Below are 22,139 nucleotides of genomic sequence, written 5' to 3' on the forward strand. Positions count from 1 at the left end.
CCATCAAACATTATCTTCAGATTAAAGGTTTCCAGAGAACAGAGGTTTCATTTGACCAGTAAGAACAGTAAGAGCATCCTTGGCTGGCATTATTCATTGGAACAACACTTCAAGTTTTTATGACTAATTTTATGACTAAGTATTTAAAGATGACTCTTTTTTTTCCTTTTTTGTGTAGAAGAATGAAGTTTTGAAATGACATCTATAAAAAAGAAATAGGACAAAGTTTTTGCTGATCAGATCTTTTGTATTTATTTTTAAAGTAGCAGAGGCATTCCAGTGAGAGTTAAGGCAGTAGAAACAAGGAGATAGACTGTCCTTATATTACCTTCATGCTTTTAAAAATCCATATATATCTGCTAAAACCACAGCAACACACATTTGAGTATCAGAAATAAGAACTCTTAACTTTAAAATTATTTTCCATAGGACAAGGATTTTGTGTTCAATTTATTTCGCCCAGAAGGAAAAAAAAACCCTTTAATTCCATGTATCAGCTGAGTGAGATCTATTTAAACAGGCAGAGGATTGCCTCATTTTGTCCTAGTTAAATAACAGATCAAGTCAGACTGGCACAACAATTTGGACAATTGGAAAACCCAAGACTGTCACAAAAGAAGGATTAACGAGTTTCAGTTAACAACAATTTCTTTTTCAGTTAACAACAATTTTAATAACAATTTTTTGCTGAAGCCCATAAAAAGTTTTTAAAAAAGTAACTCTAGAATGGGATTTTTAACACTAAATGCACCAAAATAAGGGTTAATTTATAGCATCTGTTAACCTTTCACAGAAAAAAAAAAGATCCAGAGGATTAAAAAAACATGCCTTAATTACAGCTTTGCTTCAGTGACTATAACTGCAAGATATAGGCCACTGTAAGCATGAGATGTTCCAGTCACTACAGAATTAAAACAACATAAAGTGGATAAAATAAATACCTGCTATTCTGAGGATTAAAAAAAAAAAAAAAAAAACAACCATAAAATTGCATTAAGAATGTACTTTATAAATACCAAAACTGTAATGGAAATTCAAATAACACAGCAAACACTACACAACATTTTTTCCCAAAAAATCTTGTTTTAAGGTACATCAGTATGTAATTCTCTTAAAACAAGTTTTTTTTTTCTTGTTCTCTTCCTACTAAGTCCCTGCAAAGATTTCAAATGAGTGGAGCTTGAAAATTTCTTTAAAAACAACTTTTGACACCACGAATCAAACAATACTTGGCTTAAACGTGAAGAGCGGCTTCAAATATCCCCATGCTCCTTGTTCATTTGGATGTCCTGATGAGGATTGTTACAGGAAAGAGAAGTCTCAATTATTTAAATAGCACAAAACTAATTGTGATGCAGCTCAGTAACAGCCAGGTGGTCCAGCACTGCTGAATTTTTATTAGGCACATATATATTCTTTATCTCACACTTGAAGTAAAGCCACTTTAGATGATACTCTTGCATTGAAGGTCTTCATATTTGCCATACAAAAGCAGGCATAGCTTATGCAGTCTAGCTAACACATGGCTAATTGTCTATATTTATATGGCTAATATAGCATGTAACCTTGTGCCTTGTGAGTTAAAAGCACTTTGGAGAATTTTCCACAAGACTCTCAACTTGGATTAGCAGCCAAAGACAGGATTTATAATAAATAATAATTAAGAAGTTCCTGAGTCCTAAGCAGCCTCTGACAGCTGTTAATTGATCTTGCTCTACTCTAATACAGTAATATAAGTCTTTCTCCTTTAGAGATACCAATTTTTGTTTTGTTTCAAGGTGAGTATTACAACTTTAATAAGATATCAAGGAAACTTATCTGACAAAAGCAGCTTGCATTTAGAAGAGGCCCTAAAAAGGTAATTTCCCCCCCACACACACACACCCTTTAAAGCACAAATAAATCAGGAACTTACTGAATTTCCTGTTTTTAATAGAGGAGGGAGAAAAAGTTACTAGGCACTGAGTTGGTGGAGGGCCAGCCAAGACTAATTAAGACATATTCTTTGGCAAATTTACTAATGCACCCTACTTAAATGGCTTTGGATTTTCATACCTGTCACACAAGACTTTAATATAATAATATCAAATTATGTCTTTGAATGAAATCACAGACAGCACATGCTCAAGTTTTTCTTTAAAAAGAAATTCTTACAATAGGTGGCTTTCTTGCTCTTTACAGCCACCCAGCATTTTCAGAATTCATCCACAGAATGCATGTGGGTAAATGCAATCTGGATTAAGCACAAGGAGGCTGGACTTGGATAAAGAATGAATTGACCTGCAGAACTGACCTTCTGAAACCACAGTATTAGACATTTGCTAGGAAAGGTCACAGAGCTGGAAAAAACAAAACCAGAGGCCAAAAACTGCTCAAGTCTCATCCTCTGGGAATTGCTGGAAGAGGAAAATAAGCATATACTGCATCTTTACTTAATCTGTAAAGTATCTGCTTGGAAGTCTGTATTATTTGCTTAAAAAAATAGCTTAAGGGAAACATAGAGCAGAAAGTTAAGCTATTTATGAAGCATCAGCCAAATCTGTCAACTCACCACAGAATAGGAACAAAGTAAAGCTGTCAGCATTCCATCAGGATGCATCAGACCCATAAAAGATCAAGCCCCTAGTAAATGTTCATCTTTTCTTCTATAGAGGTTTGCACATAGAAGTAGGGATGGGCCAATCAGGACTCAACTTTTCTTCCCTTCTGAAGTGGTACTAGAAATATTAAAAAATTTAGTCAGCTCTGCTTTATTCGTCAAGTTCATTTAAAAGGATTACAGTCTACACTTTAAATTCATATTGCTGAACCCTTTTTTGTCCTTCATTTCAGAGACAAAGACACAATCCTTGGCAAGCCACAGAACAGAAAAGAGCACTCAGGCAAGCATATTCTTGATTCAATTGCCAAAGAAGAGAATGTATTTTCCTGATGTTAATGCACAACTCATTTTAGTGATACAGTGATCTGTTCATTTTCTATACAATTTCAAATATGATCAAGATGTTCTGTTCAGATACTTGTAGCTGCAATAACGGGCAGCAAAACACTTGAAGTCTCTTGAGAAAAGAAACAGATGCTACTGTGGACTCCAAAAGCCACTCTGACAGGTTTCAGAAATCACAAAGGTCAGGTCTGACCTCTTGATATTTTTCAAACTTCCACAAAGAAACAAAACCTCCATTGTGCTAAGCCTGAAACAGTCACATGTTCTATTCAAATATACAACTGCAAACAGTGCTCAAAGACTCGGTATCAAATATTCTCTGACAGTTGCCATCTTCAGCTTAAAACAAAACAGCTATGGTGCACCAAGCATCACTGACTTAGGCTCAAGCAAACTCCTAAAGTAACAGATGGTTAGCATCTTCTAACAAGAGAACAAGTTTTAGGTGACACTAGAGGTGACAGGCTCAAAACAAAGAGGAGTTACCAAAAACAATGTAGGAAGGAAGTATGCATTGAGGTCCAGGTGCATGAACTTTACAAAAATGCACAGAAAAAAACCCCACCTGGACATACGCATGGAAAAATCTACCCAGAGCCACTAAATATATAAGCATTTCTGGTTCAGAAAGCTGGAATCAAAGGTTGCTCCCCCAGCAGTGTCTTCCAGTTTTCTCTCAGTTCCTTTCTTGGCCTCTATTAACAGCCACTGCTGGACAATAAGGTTTCAGAAATTCTCATCTGGTTCACCACGGTCATTCTGCATCCTTCTGCACAATACAACAGTGAATGCACAAAGATAACTGCTCTGAACATTTGTTTCCAGTGGTCTGTAAAGATTACTGAACCTTAGGAAGTGAAACTGCAGTCAATTTTAATTTCATCTTGCCAAGGGCATTATTCAGTTTTGCTTCCCATTTTCCCCTCCCCTCTGTCAGTGACAGAAGCAACCTGAGATAGAAGTGTAAGTGTGTAAGTGTAACCTCTCTTATCTAGAGCTTACACTTTATATCACAATGGGGAACATCAGCCTTAAAGACTCAGGAGTCAATGGACTCTTCCATGATATAGATTTAAATAAGATTTCCTAATCCTGTGCACATATGCTTCTTGAACAATTTACACTTGGATATAACAAAGTAATAGATATTTACCCACCAAATGGAAAACTCCTCCTGAATGATATCCACGACAATTTAAAAGAACCCAATAGATCTATTAATATTCAGACACAGATGATAGACCTCAATTTAGTTTTGATGCCAGCAATTAAGGAAAAGTCTACAGAAAGCAACTATACATCAACTAGATCTTATAGAAACTATAAATAACTGTCTTAAATGCAGCTGTTTCTTGTGCAAACAGTACCACAGAATACTGTGTGGAGGTTCCTGGGCTGTAAAGCATCAAATACTTGATGTATTGAACTCCAACTCAGTCTTCTACAACCTTACAATTCTGTCAAGAGAGGGGAAAAAAATAAAAAACAACAACCACCTGTGGTTGAGATCATGAAACCACAAGGCCATTTCCACAGCTGCTAAATAGTCACATGGGCACGTATGACCCAAAACATTCATGAGGAACGCTTTCTAAAATGTCTCAAGCAGAATGTAAGACTCCTAATAATACAGGCTTTTGAGGGTTTTAACCCTGATCTTTGACTCCTGGCAAATTTATTTGCTCAATTTCAGATTAGCCATCAATTACAAACCACATTTGTACTTAACTAACCTTGTATTCACCCTTTACTACCAAGGGGCAATGTCTCCCAAGAAAATCAAATGACTCACGCCAGTCAAACAAGTCACCAGGAAGAGATATGAGACTACAATCACTGATATATTGCCTTGAATTTATACAAGCCACAGTAAATCAGATATATATTGTTTAAGCAAGACAAAAGCAGCCCTAACAGTACAGTGCCGAACTGAAGTAAGAGGATATAACTTCCACAGCTTGAATTTTATTTTTTTTCACTGTCTTCTACTACTTCTTCCTTGCTACCTTTTTTTAATCCTGCTTTACTATTTCTTCCCTGTTGCCTACTGCACAAATGCACACTCTAAGTACATCTGCCATATTAATAACAATAGTCAGTCAAAACTGACCACCTGTAAGTCAACTTATTCCAGTTACACCCCATTCTCCGGCATGCAGAATTCCTACTCTTTCAAGCTATTTCATCTAGAGTATATCCTCAAATGTTAGCTTTTCTACCATCTGTAATTTATCAATAGTTTCATTATAGGGAAATAAAGTAAGATTTATTACTTCCAAAGCAGTTTTTTTAGCAGCTAAAATATACTTGCTTCCTCTTTTATTTCAGGCAAACATTACTATTTACATCTTATTGACTCTTTAATAAAAAACAGACATATAAACAGCATAATCTTAGACAGAATGGAACACATAATTGAAAAATCTTGTCTAAATCTAAATCCTTATGTTTTCTGGGTTAATATAGTTAACTGTTCAACACATACAAAGAAAAATCAAGATAATAACTGTATATATCATAAAGAAATAGAATTTAAATTAAGTAACATTTAAATGAGTACAAGCACAAGCTTATCCAAATGAATGAACTAGAAAGTTTTAGAAATCTTCTCTATTTTCTATGTATGAAGACTTCTGTAACTTGTGTTGAGAACATCAGTAAACTGGCAGTTCCACAATACATGACACACTGCTCTTATCACTCCTCTAAGGGAAAGTGGTGCTGCACGAGTTCACCACTGACAAGAAACATTCTGTACAGAACCCCAAACAAATTTATTGTTCTTTTATACCTTAGTTCCCTAAGCCCAAAGGACACTACATCCCTAGGAAATCAGGAAGGTTTCCCAAAACCCAAAGGCAAATTTAAAACAGTGAAATATAAAAAAACTACAGAGAGAATAACTGTGTAGCAGCTTTAATTTTAGTATTGCACATAAGTCTTGAACCAAGTAACTGTCTCTTCAAAAGCATGGAGCATTATTTTGGTAGCAATGCTGTGTCATGGGGTTCCTTGCCTCCTCAGCCTTCAGTGTTACCCCAGTATGACCTTTACAGGCAAGTTACTCAATCTATTTGTGAAGCCTACTTGCTGTGAGCTAATTTTAAAAACCAAGTTTTGTTTTCTAAGTGAAAATTGCAAGTCACCTCATGTTAGAGTTTGTTCAGAACATTCAGCCATATGAAAAGAAAGGTGCTGGGTAATTCGGCTGCTGAAAGGCTCTCAGCGTACAGCATGCACAGGCAGATGCTGCACAATAGCTTGGGTATGACTAAATAGCATCTGGAGAACTGGGCAGAGGCTGAAATTCATCTCTGAGCATTGACTGCAAAGGACACACTTTTAACACCTTCTACCATTACAGCACATAGTTTCAGCTAGTACAAATCCAGAAGCATTCATCTGGCAAGTAGTTCAGCAGTGACCTATCAGAAGGAAAATGACACAGCTCACAAAGCAGGATAGGAGTTTGAGAGACTCTTCACCTACTTTTTAGCAGCAACATTAAGAATGCAAGACTTTTGACCAAAACTTTCCAACTCTGCTGGCTGAGAATGAGATTTTAGGAGACTGCCTATTTCCAACCCTGCTCTAGGTATCTACACCTCATTCAATTTGGAAAGCAGAGATGTTGACCTGCAAGCCAGACACTAACTTTAGAAGATTCTACAGAAGCCACACGAGGAACAATTTTGTAGCAGCTCATGGGACTTCATTTCAACTGAAACTTCCTTCTGCTTTCATAAAATGAGAGGAGCTCCACAAACTGAAAATTGGGCTGCAAAAATCACAATTGCTTCAAAAGTGGCCTATGTCAGATTCAAACCAGGACAGGGTTAATTTTTACAGTATCTAGAAGGGCATAGGCAGGATCCAGATGCTATTCTATACTGCCTCATCATTGCCAGGGGAAGCACTGGGGTAGCCAGTTCTGCATGGTGAGCGATCATGTGTGAATCGTTTGCCTATTTTGTACACTTTGTTACTGATAATGTAACTGTTACTGTTCGCTTTCTTACTCCATTTCTGTTTCCAGTAAACTGTTCTTATCTCAACCTGTAATCTTTACTTTTTGTGCCCCTAATTCTGCTCTCCATCCCTACGCAGGGGAGGGGGAAAGGGAGACTGGGCCAGCAGTTGCAGTTTGGAAGGTTTTGGTGGAACATTAAACTGGGGAACACCATTCCTATGACAGGACAGCCTTATCTGGTAAAGCACAGGCCCCTCTTTCAGGCCAAACCCATTCCAGGGCACCCAGCTCTTCACAAAGAAAAGAGAACGCTCCCCGGGGCTCCTGTTGGCTTCTCCACGTCAGTTGTGTCACCCCACTGGGCTTACCCAGGGAACATCTACAATGTAGCATAATATCAGACATGAGCAAACACAACTGCAATGGAAAGGTTTGATTTGGACTCCAGAACCTTCATTTTAAGTGCCATGATACATCCCATGACCCTAACCCTACCAACGAAGCAGCATTAGCACTCCTGATACCTTTCCATCTACAAATCGTCTCTACTGTACCGTTCTACCATTTCCTCAAAGATCACGAAAGAAGAGCAGGAACCTTGCTACCAGGAATATACCCCAGACTTTATGGCAACAAGAGGTTTATGATAGTCTACTGATAGGTGTTTTAATAGGTCATTTTCACAGGGGAAAAAAAAAAAGAAAAAAAAACCAAACCCCATACAAAGGTGCATTTTCCAGAAGAAGAGTGCATCAATACACCAAATAACCTCGGGACTTAGTTTTAGTGGTCAATAACTGCTCCCTGTTAAATTACAGAACTAAAATTATCCATTGGTATATGCATGCAATGCATGTATTTAGCAGTGTTAAACAGTTTCAGGAGAAACATACCTTTTCTCTTCATGACAGTTCTCTTATTCTTCCTCATCCCTCAACTTTCCCCCACCCCCACAACAGCCCATCCGTGTATACTCACAAGACTAGACACAGTCATCATTTCAGAGATACTAAGAACAATTTTGTGGGTTTTTACACACTTTACAAGCTACAGAAAAGCAGGACTTCTCAACCAAAATTTTTAAGAGCAGGACTCACGCTTCTGTCTCATTCAGAAGATACATTCAATATATTAAATGCTCTACTGTCAGATATAAACACTGCAGTACAGACAAAATATATGCAACTCAAAGTCTCAAGAGAATTTACTACCCTGCATGTCTTGCTCTGCATCGTAATTTAAAAAAAAGTCAAGTCCCAAAAGTAATAGTGCCAAAGCAGAAAAGGATTATAACTGTCTTACGTCAAGAGATGTATTAATTTAGACTGAATTCATGTTAGATGAAAAAGCTTTTAAAATAAAAAGCTTCCATTTCATAAAAGCATCTAAAGGTCAGAATATTAATTACTCCAAGAAACAGAAAGCTAATAAAATTCAAATTATACAGGTTCTGGAAGGCCTCTTTATTTGAGTTCAAATTTCCAGGGTAATGGTGTTACCAAGTAATCTGCCATTATTCCAAAGTCACAACAGAATGTTTCTAAGGAATTTATATTGTTCTCCCTTGAGTAGCAGAAAACAGTTTAAGATTGCAAATAAAAGAAACAGGAAAAGAAAATTAATGTATGCTCTGTTATTTTTATTCTCATTAAATCACACAATGTCCTCTCCTCAAGACAGGCCTGATTTTTAAGATTTTTTTTATTCTTACATATCTAGTAATTCTAAAAGTGAGTGGTGCTTCTATAATCAGTCATCAATTCAGAGTCCTGGCTTAGAGCACAGATTTGATGATTAAGAGCCAGGCAAATATTTCCGTAGCCTAACTACAAAGTTGTCAAAATGTATTTTTATAATGATCTCAAGTCTGTGAACTTGGGAACTTGATTTAGAGTATTGTGCTTACAAGCAGCAACTGAGAAGTCACTTGAATGGCACAGTTGTGCCAATACATAGAAATTGCTCATTCATTGATTGCACATGTTTTTGGGGAGCAGTGGAGTAGATGAACCACAGCTGAGGGACATCAATACAGCCTAACAACCCTTGGACACAACATGTTCTGCTTGTAAAAGCTGTCATGAGCATAGGAAAGAAGCATTGCAATGAACCAGGAGCAAACAACCTCCAATCACATTGGATGAAAAAAACAAATATAATCTAAGTGAATGGCCACTTTGCAAACAATATGACATTTGAGAGGTGGGGGTTAATTGCACAGAACAAAAAGATCATACACCTATCATTTAACATCAGTGGACACATTTAAAGAACTTCTTCAAGGGTAAGTGTGGCATCACTTTGTTCCTGTTTCATCACTCAGTTAACTTCCTATTTTCACTTTTGTCAGTTCCTCTATTTACTGTATAAGCAGGACCTTCATCGAGGTGCTCCTTCTTCCCTTGACATCAAATGTATCCACATCCTACTTCATCTACTGAATTTATACAGGACTTTTATTCTACCACACCAAGAAGCAGCTATAAATGCTTAAGGCAGTCCCTGCCACTGCTTCACAGATTGGAGTGGCTTTATGAGCACAGGTGAACCAGCATCCACTTCTATACCAAAGCAGGACAAAACCTCTAAGCCACTTCTCAATTCCACTAAAACAGGAATGAACGAAAGATTTCCATTACTTCCTTAAGGAACTAATTAATGTGTGTACTATGTATGCAAGGAAAGGGCACCGTTTACAGATCTCCTCTGATTATGTTGTTTCTGGTGGAAAATCACTATAATCTTTCCCTGTGCAACCACAGTTTGACAGTAACAGTCTGGGATAAAATATCACTGCACAAATAACCACACCATTCTAGTAAAACCTCTTGATAACCAATGCATATACTTCAGACATTCTTAAATTTTAGCCTAAGAACAAAGAGAATGGCATCAAAAATACATACACCAACTAAAGCAAGGCAGCAAAAGAACTAAAAGTAGCAGAGACTGCAAATTTACTCAGCCTATGCCCAGCATGATGCAGAACTGCAGGAAGAGTAGTTCTGCTATATTTGCACACATTACTGAGAATTCAACAAAATTTCAACCAATTCCAGCTAAGACAACAAAATCCTGTTACTTCAAGCTGTATCATTACAGACTAAGCAAAACATCTGTTTCCTTTGTTGTGTTTCACTGAGTAACAGAACAAATTTGACTGTCTGAAGTGTCTCATCACAACATGACTGTTGTGAAAATACCCCTCATCTACAGTATTGACACATAATGCTGCTTAGAAAACAGGAAGGGGGGTAAAGAAACCCAAATATTTTTTTCCTCAGCTTTACAATTAAATATAAATCACATTCTCTTAAGACAGGCAGCACTCACAAAGCTACAGATGCACATCGAAGCAGATGTGCAGAATTACTGTCAAAAGCCTCTCACCTGCTCCTGTGGCTGCTGCACCGGGAATTTAGTTCAAAGCAGGGAAAAAATGCAGGAGCCTATTAGTCTTTCTACACCTGACACATGGAGTCAATATAATTAGGAACGTAAGAGATATGAGAGGAAAGACTGCAGCTTATTGAGCCTAAAAGCTGTAACTGAGTAAAGACACATCTGTAGCATGTGACAAGAAGCAGACAGGTATTTTGGCACAGCCTAAAGGAATTCAATAAGAAATATATTCTTTTAACTCACTATATAGTAATTGGTTTAACCAGATGTGCTATTAACCACAAACAGTAGGATAATACTCAGCATTTCACTGGCAAATCAAGTCTAAATTGACTGTAAGGAACATAAAATTGTTGCTTTAGAACAAAGTACCAAGAGCTAAGGAACTCCCCAATACTGCTCCTTTCCTCACTTTGATCACTCTTTTCTCCCCTTCACCAGCTTAACACCAAATGCATGATGCTGCAATCTACTACTTCAAACCTGGAAGAAACACTGTTTCCTTCAGCCAGCCAATACTGAAAAGGAATATTTACTGGGTGGAAAAAAATTCATTTTTATACTTGAAGATGCTTTAGTCTACTTCCTCAGGTAGAGATCAGACTGTAGCATATCTGACATGTTTTATACAGTACACTGAAAATATTCACAGTATCCTAACTGACAGAGAAGGTGGCTGGTGTTAAAAACCTGTCAAATGCAATTTTTAAAAATTAACTAGGTCAACTTAATGTTTTTACACATATTCCAGTTATCTCGTATAACACAGCAAATAGTATTAAAGGATTGAAAAAAATTAAGAATAGAAAACAATTGCTTTTACTTATGAGAACAGGATTCAACTGCTTGAAGACAAATCACAATGATATAGTACAGCCTTGTCCATTAACCACTCATGGAGACCTTAAATTATCCAGCACTACCTCCTGTAAAATACTCAGACTACTAGACAGCTTAATGGTCGAGTATTAGATATAATTCCATACCATATATTTAAAGTGTAATGAGATTTTCTTCCTCTTCCTAAAAAAAAGAACTCCTATAAAATATAGCAAAAGTAGTGAATCATGGTATTTAGTATTAGCAAAATATTGAAGTTGTATGCACTGTTCATCAGGTTGAAATTAATGCCTTGCTGAAGCATAAATATTTATCCAGTGGAAACAGCAGGAAACCTTAGGAGACAGCAAGGCTTTAAGCACCAAAGTGTGTTAATTAGTACCCAGTACAGCTTCAGAGCATGCTATGCTATTTTTAAGTAAAGGTTAGCTTCCAAATAGAGGAAAGTAACAAAATGTAAAGGTAAGAGGTAAGACAGCCTAAGAAAGCTGTCTTTAATAGCTACCAGAAACGCCCCAAATATACATTTTTGGTCACAAAGTTAAGAATGAGAGTTCTTGTGCCAATCAGGATGGAATAAAAACACTTAGCAACATCAGCAAGAAGCATGTTTTACTGGTATTACTTTCACCTAAATTCCTTTGCTATGCTTCAGTTATTACAGCGCATTTCATATCATCAGAGGTTAGAAATTGAGAAACAAGAACCATACAACTGTTTTGAAGAGATAACCCAGTTCCAAGTCTTCGTCTCAACAATCAGATTGTTCTTCAGCACTGTCAGTAATTTATAAATTAGGAAACGTTTCGTGCACACCCCCACGTTCCATGGCATTCTAGAGTGACGATAATTAAATCTGTCCAAAGTCCACGTCCTTTATTGATTCCAGTTCTAATATATAATGCTACTAATAGCAACTGTTTATTGAACCTATCTGTTTTACATTTGTACACCACTTAGAAGTTACACTGAAGCCTTATAAACAGAACCCTCAATTCATCACACGAACTACACCAACATCCTCCCCTATTCGGTACTACAAGACAAAATAGGGTCACATTCAGACAATTTCAGGACTTGCTTGGCTGTAAGTTATACTGCTTTCATTCACTGTCTTTCTAGTTGTTAGCAAAGCATGTCAGTTCATGTGGGGATGTGACTAAAGAAATTGCCATAAATAACAGTTGCCCTCACAGACTCGGCCAAGATGCTATTTTTATTCTGCTCCTCTTGAACATGGTCCTGATTAGGACAAAGGCTTCAAAACAGTTTCACCACAAGTACAAGAAAATACTTCATAGCCAGCACTTATTTAGAAATGCTATAAACTGAAAACTATTACAGTTGTTAGATCTTCCAGATGTTGGTTTTGGTATTTTGGGGTGGTTTTTTGGTTTGTTTCTTTTTTTTGTTATTTTTTTAATCTAGTCCAAGAGTGTTTGAGTTTTCATGCTAGCAAGGTTCCAGCAAAAATTCTGATAGAAATCTAATTTACAGAAAGAACAAATGCAGAAGCACTTCACTTGTCAGCCTTGTGCAAAATTTTTTTAAATTTTAAATGTTTTCAAATAACTTTAAATAATTTAGTTGTTTATAGATAAAATCTCAAGTTTCATGCAGAAGTACTTCACCTAACAAGTGTGTGCATACACTTACACATTATAAAGGAGAGGAAAGAAGTCTGGCCAATGTAGGAACAAACATTTTAATGGTATGCAGAGATTGAGCAGCAGCTTTAAACACAGCCTAGCAGCAATATGCAGTTGCTACACATTAAAAACATTTTCATACTTTAGTACTCCTTGTCTTCAACAACACTGACACAGATTTCTGTCCTTATCCTGACACCTGGTTGTCTTCCAAGATTATCTCATGAAGCATTTCAAATAAACTAATCCAATTTAAGTTTCTCAATAACTCATGCTAATAATAAAAATGCTTTCATTCCAACACATTCTCCACTTCCAAATGAGCATTTCATACATCACCATTTCAATTCTAGCAACTGAGGACAGCAAATGCCAAAAGGGCTATTTTTCCTGGAACAGAAAGAAAACACAGATTTAAAGAAAAGATCTCATGCCTAAAATTCTAATTTAAATGGTCTTTTATATATATACACATGCATAATTAAACAGAACAGCATTAACAAAACAAAAGCTGTAATTCTCCTAAGCATGGAAACTACAAGATTCCAGTAAATCAACAGACTCTTTCAAGTACATCCTACCACTTACAAACCAACAAACTGAAAGACACTACATATAAACTGCAGGTTCTAAGCATGCTGTATTTCCATAATCCCATGGAAGTCTCAGAGATTAGACAGAATCACTCCAGTCAAACTATTTAACCTCAGCAGATAATTACAGATGGGCAGTCTGCAGTTTTTCTGAAGTGTACGAGATTTGGACTCTAATTTTCTTCAAAGAAAAGTGAGTTAAGGCAGGCAGGGAAGGTCACACTGTCAGGCTTCTCATTTCCTATACAGCAAGATCAGATCTTCTGCTTAAATTTCACGCACCTTGCTCTTGGAACATTGACTGCTTGGTAACACTGGACATAACGCACACGAGCGCAGTGATCCACAGGTGTACCTTCCACCTCTGCTAACAAAACTATCCACACGGTCCTATGGGAGACCTAAGGATAACCTTTGGCTTCCATTTGGGAGAGAGGAAGCGTGCCAGGTTGTGGTGAGAGTGCATTTGTCAGAGGACAGGCTGGGAATGAAACCTGACCTGACAATTCACCTAACGGATTTAAGTCTAAGCTCTTCCTGATGGAGGCTCTGTATGTTTGCTGAGTGCACAGGTGATCTTTGTTAAAAGCCCAAGAGCTACTACATTTTAATATTCTCATCAACAGCAACATTTATGTCTCTTGAAAGTTTCATCTGAAAGCCTCAAATACTCCACAAGCTCTTAAAAGGGAAGCCTGGGAACTCTGACTTCTAAGAAATCATTTTATGCATTCTCCATACAACCTGAAAAAACACAGTGTCACATCAGACCATTTATTTTCTAATTAAAATAACCAGACATTAGCCAACATTTTGTAACTAATAATTTAAATCTCCAGAATTAACAAGGTGATTTTCACATTGCATGTACTAGAGCCAGTGACAGGTTAAGACGACAACCTAATATGTACCTTAAGGTAGGATTTAATGAAAATCAATTCCATGACATGAACACGAGGAAGGTTTGAGATACTGGGGTTTTAGAGGAATGTGTACTATGAATGAGTGACTTACTACTTACTACTTAAGTCACTTACTCAGTGACTTACTACTAGGTTTGACCCAGTCAGATGCATCAGCAAATGGGCTCATCTCCCAGCCTAGAGCCAGCCCCACTGTGCTAAGTAAAACACAGATGACAAGCACCACTTGTAGTGCCCAGCCTTACAATATCTCATGCACATGCTTGCGATACAAGTCCTCATAAAATTAGAATCCAAGTGACTTAACTACCCAGCTATGCCTGGGAACATGTCTCCTATGGACTCCCTCAAATGAAAGTAAATGCAGGAGACTACAGCAGAATTTCAACGTGATTCTGCCCCTGACAGCCTTTTTTCCTTGGAAGAAGCTTTCTGGTTAAATTTAACACATCCCTTTAAAACAGCTCACCGCTGCAAGGAAGTGAACTGTTACAGTAAATAAATCATCCCAACTTCCCAACTAGTACCAAACTTCCTCAAAATTATCATCTCTCTGATAAAAGGCCAATTAGAAGTGCCTTGCCTCACAAAGAGATTATCACAGAAGAGAAGCAGATGGGTTCTGTATTCCAAAATTAGTGGTTTTATATTTTTTCCTACTCTGGAGGAAAAAATACATCCAAAACCACTGCCAGAAGGATCTAAAATTCAACTTCAAAGTACATTGCTTTTACCAAAACTATTTCACTGATGAAACTACAGTAGATTGCAAATTATTTTAACCACATGATACAACAGTATTTACTTTTTCTACCATGAAAGAACTTCTTGAAAGGTGGAGGGCACAAAAGCAAGATGCCATTCAGGCGTGAAACTATATGATCTTTAAGGTCCCTTCTAACGCAAACCTTTCTATGATATTGTTGAAAGCACAAACTTCTAAAGACCACTGTAGCATGTAAGCCCATTATTGGAGGGAAAAACTGCAGGAAAGCCGTTTAGATGCCACAAAATGCAGTCATCAATGTCACTCTATGCTTTGCTCCATATAACACTGCTTTTTGCCTCTTTGCAGTGCAATTTGCTCTGTTTGCCTTTAAAAAAGAAAGTCACTAAATCCGAATTTGCAACTAAGGACCATAACACTAATCGTGTAATGGAAACTTTCATATTTTGCTCTTCTACAGTCATCCCCTCACACACTGGCAGTGTAGGTTTAAACTTCTGAAAGGTCGATACTAGCAGGACCTCATAGTCCTCAAGTACACAAACCTTCTCCCCGTGAACCTAAGGCTGGGGAGCTCTTTCGGCAGAGATCTAGAACTCAACTGGACGAGAAATAAACGTGATGGCTGCCGGGGTTACACGGGACAAGACAGGTCCACGGGCACTACCTCGGCTTCCATCGTTCCGGCAGACACACAGAGCACACGGAAGGTCACTCCAATTTAATGCGCTCCCAGTCAGCGCAGGGAGCTGGCGGAGGCACCGGCCCTGCAGCCAGCCCGCGGCGCTGCCCGCCCGGAGCCAACAACTCCGCGGTCCGAACTGCTGCTGCCGCCTCCCGCAGCCCCGCGGCGGGCACCAGCTCACCGCCAGCGACAGCACCGACCGTGCCCGCGGGACGGGGCGGGATGAAGGCGTTCACAGCACGCCGCCGAACCGCGTCCCAAACCTCCCCACGAAGGGCTGCAGCGGCGCCGGGAAGCCCGCTGCCACGCACCGCGCCGCCTGCCCTGCTTCGGGGACACGACGGAGCGGCTCCTTTGTCTCTCCCGCAGCCCCGGCCGCCTTCTCCCGGCGGCACAAGGCGCCGCTGCCCCGCCGGCCCCCAGACGCCCCGGCCGTGCCGCCGCTCGCCCGCTGCGCCCTGCCGCAGCCGGACCGGGCGCGGGCGGTGCGCGGCGAGCGGGCGGCCAGACGCGGCCGGGATGCCGGCGGGGCGCCGGGAGGACCCGCGGGAAGGGGGAAAGCTGCAGCCGCTGCCCGGAGCGCCGCCCCGCAGCCCCGCACCGGGAGCAGGGAGCCGCCCTGCCCCTCCATCGCCCCCGGGCACCGGCCCTGCCCCCGGCAACTCCGCCGCCCCCTCCCGGCCTCCCTCCCCGCGCCCTTCACCCACCGCCGCCCCGGCGAGTCACGGCCGCTCCAGCCGCGCGCCGCCGGCTGCCCCAGGGTGGGGCACGGGACCGGCAGTCCAGGGGGGGTCGCTCAATCGGCCGCGAGTTGCCCGACGGCCGCGGCCACCCCGTCGGGATGCGCCAGCCCCGCGCGGGAAAAAAAGTTGTCCCCGCGGGAGCGGCCGGGAATCGAACTCACCCTCCCGCCCGGCGGCTCCGCCGCGGCCGCGACTCAAACTCGCCCTCCCGCCGGGAGCGGCAGCGGCGGGCGGACACCGCCCCGCCCCGCCGCTGCCTGGCGGCGGCCGCAGCCAACCGCAGCGCGCAGCGCGGTCACGCCAGCCAATAGCGCGGCAGAGCGGGCCGTGCGCGCGGCCCGCGCCCCGATGGGCGGGGCCGGCCCGGTCCGAGGGCGGGCGGCGGCGGCGGCGGCGGCGGCGGCGGGGCGGGGGGTGGGTGCGCTGTGAGGGCGCCCCGGGGGCGGCCGCGGAAGCCGGACAAGTCGTGGGCTTCCCGGCGCGGCTGGGCCGGCAGCCTGGTCCTGGGACAAGCTCAGGAGGAGTCCGGGGCGCTGGATAGGGTCGTGCCCCGCGGGGAGATGCGCCCTCCGGGGCAGCGCCCGCTCCCGAAACTGCCCTGCGAGCGCGGATGGCAGCGGGCACTCGGAACAAAACGGGCGGCAGCGCTTGGGATGGGTTCATGAGAGCAACACCAGAGCCGCGTGTGTTCTACCGCTGTCCCAAATCACACATTCCCCCGGCCTGTCACTTGGCAATAAAAACAGCTGGAGGCAGGAGCAGGCACTCCGGTGTGACAGTGCCCCAGCGCAGCAAAGGTGCGCCTGACAGCTCCGCAGGAGATGCTCTACAGGCACCCTGGAGGGAATGGCACGGAATTGAGTGACGCTAAATTTCCATCAGGCGTGTCTTAATCATTATTTAGATACTGGATTCTTATCAGGCTTCCCCAAGTGAAGCAATTGTGGGCAAGTCTCATTCCACAGCACTCTAAGGCCTTTTCAAATACTAGTTTTCTCCCCCGCCCCCTTTTTTTTCTATTGACATCCTTGGACTGCTCTAAAGAGCAATTTTGAAATAAAACCACTTGTCCCACAAATAGCTATTTTTTATGTTTACTTTTTTTGTTTGTTACCCCGAGGGCGTCTTTGTAAATATGCTTTCAGGATGTAAATTTTATTCCTCAGAAGCACGTACTTCTGGTAATCCTCTGGATTAATAAAGATTAAATTAATCAGTAATCTAACTGCTGTGTGGTGAAATCAAGGCTAGAAGGCTGTGATTTGGTCTGTGTCAAATATCATGTAATGACAGAGCCTGAATTAACACCACCAACACTGTCACAAAGTGCCGTCCCATATGATTACTCATTTAAAAGCCATGTTCGTCTATGCCTTGCACGTGTTCATTTCCTCAGTTACTCTGTACAGGTAAGATAACGTGTTCACACACAAGCTTTTTGACTTCTCTGGAGCCTTGAAGCTGAGAAAACACCAGGTTAAATGCACTTTTTTTTTTCCTGGCACTCCTGCATATGAACATCAGTATCATTCTGTCTGAGCTGTTTCTAGACTTGTGCTATTCTACCATTCATTTCCATAGGTATATAGGATATTAATTTGTTGGCAATAAAATATTTTCAATAAAATTACAAATAAAATTTTCCAGGACCTTTTATATTATAAACCATAACACATAAAAATTGCTTTTAGAATATAAATGTCTTACTAAGCCATTTGTCTTTAGAATACTCCCACTGTGTTATGGTCTAAATTCATTCTGTCATCAGTTTCTATGACACTGGATAAAATAGGTCTGTTTTCCTGAAAAGACAGATATTAATTCCAACAAAGGTTTATAAAAGCTTTATTATTTCACTAAGATGAAGAGAGACAGTTAAATGCTATAATCTTAGGAGCAACCAAATGGAACTTTTAAAGGGAAATAATAAACTTTTACCTTTGAAAGAATATACATCTGTATCACAGCCAGAATGCTCAACAGTTTGGGGATTTTGGTTTTTTAAAGCTCTTTACCTGACTGACTTCCTCTGCATTCTCATCACTATTTCTGCCAACAGCATTGCAGGCATACACAGCTTCCAACACAGTGTCTTTCTCACCTGCTGCCTGTAGCTATTCCTGAGACCCTCCTGGATTTTGTGAGCCAACTGCTTCAAAAAAAAGGCCAATTCAGTCTGAAGAGAACCAAGCAGAAAAACCCAAGAATTTTAAAACACGATTCTGTCCCCTGAGCTGGTTTACTGCTCAGTTCTGCAGTTCTGAGAGGACCAAAGAGCAAGCAATGAAAGCAAAGATACAGCATTGCAGGAGGAGTTTTTTATCCTGCATGGTCAGACCCAGTGTCAGGAGAGAGACTGCCTACTGATGTGGCCTGTGACATACTAAGTGACTCTGATAATTGCAAACAGAGGTACTGAGATCATGCTATCATTAGTTATTAATTTTACTGTTATTAGTATGTTATAACTCTAATGATTATCAAAGTAATGAATCATCTGCAAACAAAAAGCAGTCAAATTATTCCCATGCAGCAGATAACGGTCCTTCAATGCCAGGTCACATTAGCAAAAGACAAATTTTCAACTTATATTACTTCCACAGATTTTTTTTTTTAAATTCCTAAATCATTTTTGTGTTTCAGGCATTCTTAGCACATTAGCCTAAATAATCTAGATGCACAAACAGTATGCAAAAATTTTTGGGTTTAATGTGTTTAGATTTTTGTGCAGGAATGTACACATCAGTTACTGCAGTTTAGTCTCACGTTTAGGGCAGAGGTTTTTTGGCATTAGCAATCCACTTCAAACTGTCCTCTCAGAGGAGGACCATGAAGAATCATAAGTTTTGTTCCACTTTCACAGCAGTCAGGACTGCTCACTGCTGTTTCATAAACAGTATTTCCAGGAAGAAGATCTTTTCAGATTTCGTAAAACATTCTCATTTCTCAGAAATTTAATTTGGAGCTTCTGCCTGCTTCATAATTTTCAATCTCTGCCTATTCATTACAAGTTTTTATATTTAGATATATAATGGAGTTGTAAGCTTCTTTAAAAATAGAAATCCTTGATAAATAAATACTTAACAACCTTAATCTCTGTCATATGACCATGTTCTTAAAGCTCAATTCAAAACAGAGACCATTTTTAAAAGATAATGCATCTGGACCATGAGAAAAAAATAGCAGTTATTTCCAGTCATCTGATCTCAGACCAAATCTGTAGCCTATGAGACACCAAGAAGGGCATGTTTTGGGAGAGAGGCAAAATTCCAGAAGGGACAATTTCTTGGTCCTCTGTCCCAGGGCCAGCCTAGGCCAGGCCAGTAACAGCATGTGCTGCCCCATGGATGGGAGCACCATTGTGGAGCAGCCCTTCTGTTTTGATTTAGGATGGAGCAACACTCGCTGCAGAATTATGAGCAGTCAGTACTCTTGATTAGAAATTCAGCTAGGATTTTCAAAGATGCCCAGAATTCACATTGCTCTCCTACAGAGCCTTTGATTAACTCCCTTAATTGGGTCTACGAGGAAGCATCGAGTTGTTCTTCTAATCAGCAGAAGTCCAGGAGCTTTGTATGAAATGCAGAAGGCTCTGGAGACTCCTGGTCTGGCATTCTTCATGAAAATAGTTTCAGCAACCAAAGCATGTAAAAAGTCAGGGAGAAAAAAAAAGTATGAAAATCATGCTGACCTAGGAGGAAAACACAGATATTCTGAAATCTCCTTTCTAATAGAAATAAGATGACAGCACTTTCTGTAGAAAAAACCACAAATTCTGCAATTTTTATTTTAGGACTTCTGAAACAACTGACTATGATATTTTGACAGTGTCAGATGTTCAGTTTTGACTTGTGGTTTTCTTCTTTATATTCTTGTTTCAACCATAAATAAAATATTTCCATAGCTTTCTCTTGAAAACATAAAAGAAATCAATATCTTCCTACAAATGTTACACTTTATCAAATCCATGTTTTGACAGAAAATTGCTCTAGCAGAAAGCTCTTTACCAGATCTTTCCAAAAAGTGAAAAATCACTAGCTAACATCTGTTTGACTCTGAAACACTGAATATCTCACAGTTTCAGATTTCTCACATTATCACAAAACATTTTAAAGGAAACTGTTCAAAAAGGAAGGATTCTATAAGCATTTTGTTGGTCAATTTTTTGAATAAAGTCTTTTTACTAGAACTTCAAATTAAAAATAAAAATCATACATTAGCACAGAACTATAAGGAAGTGTCCTTTATTTATAATTTGTGGTAAGTTTAATATATTCTAAATAAAGATAGCTTTTATCTTACACTTCTTACTAGCTGGGAGTTCTCCTGACAACCTGGAGTTCTCCTTACTTCGCTTTTCATGACAAAGCTGACACACAGGCACAAGGCTACCATGGCTTGATTTGCTAATATTGCAAAGAAATATTTATTACAGAACCAATACAGTAGAATTAAAAACGGAAGAGTTAATTTATTGTACTGTGCAAAGGCTTTCCAAAAGTTTAAATTCATGTAACTCAAATTTAAAACTGCGTCTGACTTGCTGTTGAAGGCCAGTTATCTAAACAGTATGCTCCACATCAATATTTTGCACTAAGGCATGATGCCTGAAAATCCAAGATAATAGATTCTGATTTTTATTAGACTTTAAGGGGAAAATAACAGAAAAAGCTTTTTCTTACTACATCCCTAACATAAGACAATATTTAAAAACACAGCAACCAAATCATCACAAACATAAATAATATATAAACTATCCTCACTACACAAGAGCTAGGATATCCATTACTTTTTCATGCTCACACTTAAAAAGCAGAGGTTAAAAGCATGTAGGTTTGTAAGCACACCAGTTCACAAGACTAATTGTTTGAGTGGAATGACACAAGCATTGCATCAAAGCCTGCATAGTCTAAAATCTTAGAGATGAGCCCTCAGGGTAAGGGAGGGGAAGAGAGGAACAACGTGAGGACTGCTGTGGTGAGGAGTATGGTCAAACATGCAGCATCATGACAGGACTGACAGCAGGAGAGGCTGTATTGGAGAAGCGGCAGCTAGAGGGAAGAGATAAGGTCCACCACAGCAGAGCATCTCCTGTGAGTCCTGCGGCACACTCCCCACGCACTCAGCACTACGGTCCTGCCTGCTCAGCAAAGAACTGAAAGAAAAGCTGCTACCCACAGGCCTTCTATGCAACACCTCTGCCTTGGTATTAGCAGCTCAATTAAAGTATCACAGCCATTTTAATTATCACGGCGAAGCTGGGTTTCCTCTCCCTAACCACAACTGTTGTAGTGCCTGGCTGGGGGCTGCTCCCCGCTGTATACACAAGGAGGAACAGGGAGGGCTGGTGAGGATGCTGTAAGAGACACGAGAAAAACTGTTGCAAAGCAATTCAAGGATTTTTAAGTTATCGTGGTTCTTCAGACGCTTGCTACTTGTTACTCCTACAGAAAATTCCTCTCCCGCCCCTGTGTGCCTGGGCACGCTGGCAGTATTCTCAATGCGTGTATTTATTGTCTTGCTGCCGGACTACAGAAAATTAGCAGCTCGGTTTACAAGGGCCCTCAGACACTCTGCCCAGCCCAGGAGCTGCTGTTCTTTCCGTGAGAAACTTCCAGTCACGGGATGTTTCCCAGTGAGGCAGGCCAGCCGTGTCCCGC

At 40.4% G+C, this 22,139-nt stretch overlaps 1 protein-coding gene across 3 annotated transcripts in view; it reads right to left on the reverse strand.

Moving 5' to 3' along the window:
* The window catches only part of HYCC1 (hyccin PI4KA lipid kinase complex subunit 1), a 43,384-nt gene extending 26,676 nt beyond the window's left edge, over positions 1 to 16,708 (reverse strand). For all 3 annotated transcript variants that reach the window (XM_066318630.1, XM_066318649.1, XM_066318640.1), the window contains exon 1: positions 16,641 to 16,708. The gene's annotated coding sequence lies outside the window, so the exon portion shown is untranslated. The remainder of the gene's footprint in view (positions 1 to 16,640) is intronic.
* Between the last annotated feature and the right edge of the window lie 5,431 nt (positions 16,709 to 22,139).

The sequence above is a fragment of the Sylvia atricapilla genome, chromosome 1 (assembly GCF_009819655.1).
Source record: "Sylvia atricapilla isolate bSylAtr1 chromosome 1, bSylAtr1.pri, whole genome shotgun sequence".
NCBI lineage: Eukaryota > Metazoa > Chordata > Aves > Passeriformes > Sylviidae > Sylvia > Sylvia atricapilla.